We start from the raw sequence: 9223 nt of genomic DNA, 5'->3' as shown, positions 1-9223 counted from the left end.
TTTAAATCAAAGGCTGTAAAAAGAGACAAAGAAGGACACTACATAATGATCAAAGGATCAGTCCAAGAAGATATAACAATTATAAATATATATGCACCCAACATAGAAGCACCACAATACATAAGACAAATGCTAACAAGTATGAAATGGGAAATTAACAATAATACAATAATAATGGGAGACTTTAATACCCCACTCATACTTATGGATAGATCTACTAAACAGAAAATTAACAAGGAAACACAAACTTTAAATGATGCAATAGGGCTGACGTCGGCCTCAGGGCCGCGTCGAAAGGGTGAGAGTTCGCGCTTTCCGAAGGAGCTGCGTCCGCCTCGGCCTCTCGAGGTCCCGCCGCACCCGAGAGGATGGAGAGCCTCCCCCGAGGCCGCAGCAGGGCCCGCAAACCCACGCCAGCCAGCCCTCGTTAGCTGCTCGAAATTTGCGTTTTATCCGCCGCTTAGGCCTTGTCTCCCGAGCCAGTGGCTTCGTGGTTCCAAAGAAATGGAAGAAAAGGAGCGATGTGACCGATTCCATTCGGTCGTCTTGCCTTGAGGCCTGGTTGGCATTTGCAGAGAGAAAATACAACAAGAAAATCGTTGGGTTTTTTTGGAGGGGGTGGAAGAAGGAAAACAAGGTCTTTGATTTTACATGGTTTTTTAAAACTTCTGCACTTTGACAGTGGCGGTGAAATACGCTAATCCAAAAGTTATCTTTTTGTTGAGAAGAGGGGGATTATTTTTCCTTTTGAGTCCAACCTTTTCTTCTCCCCGTGACAAAGCATAAATCATGGACACCAGAAAGTAAGGTGGACCTCAGGAATTCTCAAAAGACTGAGAAGCTTACATTCCTCCTTGGGAGGGAAGGGTGGGGTGTTTTTAGCCCTCTCTGGAACCTAAAAGGAAAAACATGAGTTGCGTGCCATGGAAAGGAGACAAGGTCAAATCTGAATCATTGGAGCTGCCCCAGGCAGCACCCCCACAAATCTACCACGAGAAACAGCGCAGGGAGCTCTGTGCTCTGCACGCCCTCAATAACGTCTTCCAGGACAGCAATGCCTTCACCCGGGAAACGCTGCAAGAGATTTTCCAGAGGCTATCGCCAAACACCATGGTGACCCCCCCACAAGAAGAGCATGCTGGGAAATGGGAACTACGATGTGAACGTCATTATGGCAGCACTTCAGACCAAAGGCTATGAAGCTGTTTGGTGGGACAAGCGCAGGGATGTTGGCGCCATTGCTCTCACAAACGTTATGGGCTTCATTATGAACCTGCCCTCCAGCCTGTGCTGGGGTCCCCTGAAGCTGCCACTCAAAAGGCAGCACTGGATCTGTGTTCGAGAGTTGGGAGGTGCCTACTACAACCTCGACTCCAAACTGAAGATGCCCGAATGGATTGGAGGCAAGAGTGAGCTCAGGAAATTTCTAAAACATCATTTGCGAGGAAAGAACTGTGAACTCCTGCTGGTGGTACCAGAAGAGGTGGAGGCCCATCAGAGTTGGAGGGCTGACGTGTGATGCAGCCCCAGCCAGCCTCCCACCACCTCAGCCTCCTGAAATCCTCCGTGCTGTGCTGCAGCCTCTACCATGGGTCTGCCCTTGCCACTTCCCCAAACATCTCATCGGGTTTTTTTCCCCTCTGATTTGACAGTGCAATAGGACAGACATGTGGACTGTTAGAAGGACCAACCAGCGTTACTTGCTCCTGGAAAAGGAAAGCAGGAGCTCTGTGTGCTTAGGGTGAGCTGTGGAGACCTTGGTTTTATTTTAGAGAGGAGAAAGGAAGGTGGGTCTCAGCTGCCTCTCCCGGTTTCCGTGAGGGCTTGGCAGAGGCTCTGCTGGAGTTCACTGCTGCTCTGACCCCCGGGGGACACTGCCTCCCCGTCCCCTTCCCTGGCAGCCAGTGAGTCTGAACACAGTCCAGACAAAGCCCATGGGACTGGCTTGAAGGCCTCAGAGCAGAAAGGCCTCTCAGGAAACCATCTCCAGAGCTGCAGCAGCCGCACAGCATGCTATCTCCAGCCCTCAATGCCACCCTGACCCCGTTTTTAAGAGTGGTTTATGGCCATCCTTGAAGTCTGATAATGAAAAAGTTCTCTAATATTCCATGCCGGGTGGTTGAATCCTGCAATATTCTAACATGACAGGGTGAGCTAGATACCTAAGAGGATGTGGCCAAAGCCAGGCTGGGGACAGGCATGGACAGCCTGTCTGCCTCACTCCAGCTTCGTCCCTGCCACTTCACTGCACTGGTTAGGTTTGGGGACACAAGACAGGCCAAAGGGCAGTTTTCCCAGCTGACCTGCCCCGGCAAAATCAGAAACAAATAAGACTGCCTTCACCATCAAATTCTACTAGTTTGAGACAGCGTTGGGCAAGGGAAGTATTGTGAAGCTAAGCCCTCAGAGATTTGGAGCAGCTCAAATTAGTAGAAGTCTTAGGCTTGGAGTCACTCTGGTGACCAGAAGCAGAGCCCTCACGTTGGGTAGATATGTGCATTCTGCTTAGAACCTGGGTTTGTCATCTCTCTGGAGTCTCCTTTACAGATCAACTGAGAATTGACTCCCCACCCACCCCCCCCACCCCCCCGCCCACCTCTTTAAATAGCTATAGGCCACTTTTCTCCTGGTAACTTTGGAAAACAGAAGGAAAAGTGTTAGACTACACCGCCTGTCACCAAAGGGGCCGTGGGAAGGCAGGGGGTAGGCAGAGGTGGCCTGTTCAGCCCTTCACAGATCAGTGGTCTTGGCAGGTGAGAGCTGCCCCACTGGCCAGACTCCTATCCAGCAGCAGAGCCAGCCTGGGGCTTGCATGTCCAGCCTGAGCAAGCTTAATGGGACGAAGCTGAGGCTTTCTCCCCACTGACTGGAGTGCATGTTTACACCAGCACTTTTTCTGCACATGTATCTTCAATCCCACAAGGCCAGTTTTTTAACGCTGAGTAACAGAGGCCACCAAGCAGCTAGTGCGTTTCACCCTCTCAGCAAGTGGCTGCAGTGTCTTCTGCCCCATTTTCTACACCAGACCTGCTTGGCACCACAGGGAGCTCGTCACCCCTGCACAATGACATTCCAGCCACCACCAGCCAGAAGTTACAGCCAACCTTGCTGTCACAAGCAGGAACTTGGGTCCATGGGCACTGTCTGTGATGTAAGCCATTTCCTGGGAGGAGGAGAGAACTCACCACCAGTCTGCTTGGGCCCCTGCAGACGGCACTTCAAAGGAGTCCTCACTTCAAAGGAGTCCTCGTGCACTTGGAGGCCATAAGCCAATGGGATATGCAAAGATGCTTAACCATTTCAGGGCTGGTTCCTCTGTTCATATCCAATTCTGGTGCTTAGGAACAGGGACCTATGCTGATGCCCAAGGGCAGAAAGCCCCACTTCCTTTAAGGAAGTGGGCAGGCCTGACCCTGATGCCCAGTAAGGGGCAACCCTAGGCTTTTTGTTTTTTCTTGCTTTTATTCCTTTTTGTTGGCCTTGTGCTGGGTTTGTTTACAAAAGATGTATTTTGTTTAACCAAATATTAAAAATGGAAAACTCCATACATAAATTTCATGTCTGAATCCTGTAACCATGTACATTTTAAAATGTGAACTTTAGTTTTAAAAGGCATTCATAACTGCTCTAAGTCCTCTTTCAGAGACATACTGTGCTTTGGTCAAACCTTTCACTTCAAAAATCCAGACAGAAGATTCACCAAGTACGACTTGATTCAAAAGAAATCTAAGACATTTCTCAGTTTAACTTAAAAAACTAGGCTCCACAATATGAAGAACCCTAACCTTCATCTAAGTACAAGTTTTCTTTACTGACAAGTCATATATTTTTCCCTGATTAACAAGTAGATCATGTATTTCAAGAGGGCCTGGGAGGCCCCAGCATCAAGTACATTGCAGGATTCTAAGTGGGGCTGTCTAGATTTGAATTCAGATCAGGCATTTTCTGTTCAGCCTGGAGCAGATCATTTAACCTTTCTGGGACTGTTTTCTTCTGCAAAATGAGAATACTGCCACCTCCTAAATTGTATAATACGGTTCCAGCAACCCACATGAAAGGCTTAGTATTGTTACTAGCACAATGCCAATAAAAATGTATGTTAAGTGAAAAAGCTAAAAAAAAATAAAAATAAAAATAAATAAATGATACAATAGGCCAGTTAGACCTAATTGATATCTACAGGACATTTCACCCCAAAACAATGAATTTCACCTTTTTCTCAGGCGCACATGGAACCTTCTCCAGGATAGATCACATCCTGGGCCATAAATCTAGCCTTGGTAACTTCATAATAATTGAAATCATTCCAAGCATCTTGTCTGACCACAATGCAGTAAGATGAAATCTCAATTACAAGAGAATAACTATTAAAAATTCCAACATATGGAGGCTGAACAACATGCTGCTGAATAACCAACAAATCACAGAAGAAATTAAAAAAGAAATCAAAATATGCATAGAAACTAATGAAAATGAAAACAAAATAACACAAAACCTGTGGGACACTGTAAAAGCTGTGCTAAGGGGAAAGTTCATAGCAATACAGGCATACCTCAAGAAACAAGAAAAAAGTCAAATAAATAACCTAACTCTACACCTAAAGCAACTAGAAAAGGAAGAAATGAAGAACCCCAGGGTTAGTAGAAGGAAAGAAATCTTAAAATTTAGGGCAGAAATAAATGCAAAATAAACAAAAGAGACCATAGCAAAAATCAACAAAGCCAAAAGCTGGTTCTTTGAAAGGATACATAAAATTGACAAACCATTAGCTAGAGTCATCAAGAAACAAAGGGAGGAAAATCAAATCAATAAAATTAGAAATGAAAATGGAGAGATCACAACAGACAACACAGAAATACAAAGGATCATCAGAGACTACTGTTAGCAATTATATGCCAATAAAATGGACAATGTGGAAGAAATGGACAAATTCTTTAAAAAAGTACAACTTTTCAAAACTGAACCAGGAAGAAATAGAAAATCTTAACAGACCCATCACAAGCATGGAAATTGAAACTGTAATCAGAAATCTTCCAGCAAACAAAAGCCCAGGTCCAGACGGCTTCACAGCTGAATTCTACCAACAATTTAGAGAAGAGCTAACACCTATCCTACTCAAACTCTTCCAGAAAATTGCAGAGGAAGGTAAACTTCCCAACTCATTCTATGAGGCCACCATCACCCTAATACCAAAACCTGATAAAGATGCCACAAAAAAGAAAACTACAGGCCAATATCACTGATGAACATAGATGCACAAATCCTTAACAAAATTCTAGCAATCAGAATCCAACAACACATTAAAAAGATCATACAACATGACCAAGTTGGCTTTATCCCAGGGATGCAAGATTCCTCAATATCCTCAAATCAATCAATGTAAAACACCACATTAATAAATTAAAAAATAAAAGCCATATTATTATCTCAATAGAAAATTTTTAAAATTTAAGAAAAAATATGTTTCAAATTTTAAAATGCTTAATAAGCCCTAAGCAGAAAAGGCATCAAGAATATTACATTGATGTATATCATAATAAAATGGGTTAAAACTCATGCTAAAGAGAAAATTAAAAGCAGTTAAAGAAAAAGTCTTGTTATATATATAGAGAGACTCAAACAAGAATAGTAGCAGAAGTTTTTCAGAACCAAGCAAATCAAATACAATGAAGAAACATATATCAAGTCTTGAAGAGAAAGATAATCTAGAAGTGTAGCTGCTTCTGTTGCTCAGTCATGTACAGCTCTTTGCAACACTCTGTAGCCAGCCAGGCTCCTTTGTCCATAGGATTTCCCAGGCAGGAATACTGGAGTGGGTTGCCATTTCATCCTCCAGAGAATCTTACCAACCCAGGAATTGAACATATGTCTCCTGCATTGTAGGCAGATTCTTTACCAACTGAGACATCAGGAAAGCCCAGGAATGTAGACTACTCAGTAATAAAATAAAGAATAAATTTAAAACATACCCATAAATATTAGTTGTTTTTGTTTAGCCATGTCCGGATTTTTTTGCAGCCTCTTGGAGTGTAACCTGCCAGGCTCCACTGTCCATGGAATTTTCAGGCAAGAATACTGGAATGGGTTTTCACTTCCTTCTCCAGGGAATCTTCCCAATAAAGGGGTTGATTCTTCACCCCTGAACCATCTTGGAAGCCTTCCAGCCTTCCCATATATATTTAGGCAAAGGCAAAATAAAATTTTCAGAAATACAGAAGTAAAATTATTTTATTATCATATACTTGTGCAAAACTTCCACTACTTATATAAAACATTACTGGATGAATCATGAGCTGGAATCAAGATTGCAAAGCGAAATATCCCAGGAGAAATAGCAATACTTTCAGATATGCAGATGACACCACCCTAATTGTAGAAAATGAAAAGGAACTTAAGAGCCTATTGATGAAAGTGAAAGAAGAAAGTGAAAAAGCTGACTAAAGACTCAACATTCAAAAAACTAAGATCTTGGCATCTAGTCCCATCACTTCATGACAAATAGATGGGAAACAATGGAAGCAGTGAGAGACTTTATTTTCTTGTGCTCCAAAATCACTGCAGATGGTGACTGCAGCCATGAAATCAAAAGATGCTTGCTCCTTGGAAGGAAAGCTATGACCAACCTAGACAGCGTATTAAAAGCAGACACATCACTTTGCTGACAAAGGCCCATCTAGTCAAAGCTATGGTTTCTCCAGTAGTCATGTAGGATGTGAGAGCTGGACCATAGAAAAGTCTGAGCACCAAATAATTGATGCTTTTGAACTATGGTGTTGGATAAGACTCTTGAGAGTCCCTTGAAGTGCAAGGAGACCAAATCAGTTAATTCTAAAGGATATCAATAGTGAATATTCACTAGAAGGACTGATGCTGAAGCTGAAGCTCCAATATTTTGTCCACTTGATGAGAAGAACCAACTCATTGAAAAAGAGCTGATGCTGGGAAAGATGAAGGCAGGAGGAGAAGGGGGCAACAGAGGATGATTGGATGGCATCACTGACTTAATGGACATGCATTTGAGCAAACTCCAAGAGATGGTGAAGTACAGGGAAGCCTGGTGTGCTGCAGTCCATGGGGTTTCAAAGTTGGACACGACTGAGAGAGATGGGACAACACTTGTGCTTGGGAGAGGTTGTCAGTCATTAAATACCCTCTGAAACAGATCAGAAAGCATTTATAATCCTTAGCAAGGGTTTTTTTCTTACCATAATAAGACTTTTTATCTAGAAGTCTAGCCATGAATAAGCATTCCACCCCAAGCCTAAATTTCTGAATCATTTCAGTCCTGCTAATGATGCTTCTTCATCTAATTTTGCACTCTTTTCAGATATTCAGATCAAAACTCAAATGTTATCCTTTATTCATCTCTTGCCTTCAGCATCTGTTAACACAGTTTGTTAGCTCTGACCTGGAAATGAATACTGATCTCATCTGTGAGTCACTATCTCCAGCTCTGATATCTTAGTAGGCAGGACCCATATTTCTTCTTGTGCTAGCAGAAGACCTACCTTACTGGCTGCTCAATTTCTGTTCTTGTCTCCAACCCGCAACAATTAATGTTCCACATGTCACTCAAAACAGCCTTTTTTTTTTTTTTTTTGTGGTAGAACTTTAAGATAGGGAATATTGAATCCAATAGCCTTAACATGGCCAATAGAACTGTACAAATCTATCCTCTACCCATCTCTCTCTCCTTACCTGTAACCATTCACCTTTCCTGGCCCTATAAGTCAGGTAACAAAATTATTTGATTTCCAAGATATGTCAAGTTTGTTCTTTCATTTGAGTTTTGCTTCAACTGTTCCCTTTGCCTGGAATGGTCCTCTTTTACCCATTTCCCTGGATAGCTCATTCCTGTCATTCAAGCTTCTACTTAACTCACTGTGACTGCCTTCACAGAGTCTCCCTTTGTTTTCCTCATAGCATCTGTTGCTGTCTGAAATGGAATTCTTTTTATATTATCATATTTGTCACTTTAAAGTAGATATTTCATTGATCTTATTTGCTTCTTTGTCACCAACAGCTAAGAGACTAACTGGTACATATCAAATTTTATAATATGTTAAAGGTTGAAAAACCAAATAAACCTGATTAGGAAAAGAGAGCAGCCACCAACTCACTCAAGGAATTGTGGTTCTTTGCAATGAGAAAAAGACAGTTGGTTTTGAATCGTCAGCCACAAAATTCAAAATTTATATTTCTAAATTATTTTTCACAATATATTTTATTGGATTAGAAATGAGGAAAAAAAATACTGAAGCTATTAAGTTTCACATCATTAGTCCTTAGTTTTAAATTTTGTATAATTGCTTTCCCTTAAAAGAAAACTAAAGCTGCCAGATTAAATAAATAGGAATACAGAAAACAAGTAAAATTTGAATTCAGATAAACAACAGATGCTTTTTAGTATCAGTATATCCCAAATATTGCATAGGATATACATGTACCAACATTATTCATCAATTGTCATAACTAATTATTTCATAAGCAAATTATTATATGGTTATAAAATTCCATTTAACTGGATATTCACTATTTTATCTTGCAGCTTTATTGTAAACCCACTTTTAAAATTGGAACACTTATATGGAATTCATTCTTTATGCTAAAATCTGTGACTATGTAGCTTGCATAGCTAAGAAATCTCTGGGATAGAAAACATATGATTAAAGCACAATCTTTGACACAAAGTACCTCAATGCTAGTTGGGAATGTTCACGAAATGGCAAGGTGACTCAAATATGCTAAGTTCTTTGCAAAAAAAAAAAAAAAAGAGAAAGAGAGAGAGAGAGAAAAGTCCGATTGTTTGTATTTTTAACATGATTTTCAGGAATGAACACCATGAAAATGTAGAGAAATTAGGAAAGATGTCTTGGATAGTATAGAAATTTAATACGATTTTTGAAAATGATTCATATAATTTGACAATGAGAGTGGCACTTTTAGGTGCAACACTAATGCAGGAACATGGTACATGGTGGGCTTCTTTTGAAGCTCAGATGGCAAAGAATCCACCTACACTGCAGGAGACCTGGTTTTGATGGGTTGGGAAGATTCCCTGGAGGAGGGCATGCCAACCCACTCTAGTATTCTTACCTGGAGAATGTCCATGGAGAGAGGAGCCTGGCAGGATACAGTCAATAGGGTCACAAACAGTTAGAAAAATTGAGTGACTAAGCACAGCACATTGTACATGGCATACTTGTACAACAGTTTCTTTTGG

The 9223-nt window shown here is 41.5% G+C and overlaps 1 pseudogene; it reads left to right on the top strand.

The window, feature by feature from the left end:
* The first annotated feature begins 272 nt into the window (after nucleotides 1-272).
* Nucleotides 273-2107, top strand: LOC138420393 (josephin-1 pseudogene; annotated as a pseudogene).
* The last annotated feature ends 7116 nt before the right edge of the window (nucleotides 2108-9223 follow it).

The sequence above is a fragment of the Ovis canadensis genome, chromosome 15 (assembly GCF_042477335.2).
Source record: "Ovis canadensis isolate MfBH-ARS-UI-01 breed Bighorn chromosome 15, ARS-UI_OviCan_v2, whole genome shotgun sequence".
In the NCBI taxonomy this organism is placed as follows: domain Eukaryota; kingdom Metazoa; phylum Chordata; class Mammalia; order Artiodactyla; family Bovidae; genus Ovis; species Ovis canadensis.
This window is presented reverse-complemented; position numbering and strand designations above follow the sequence as displayed.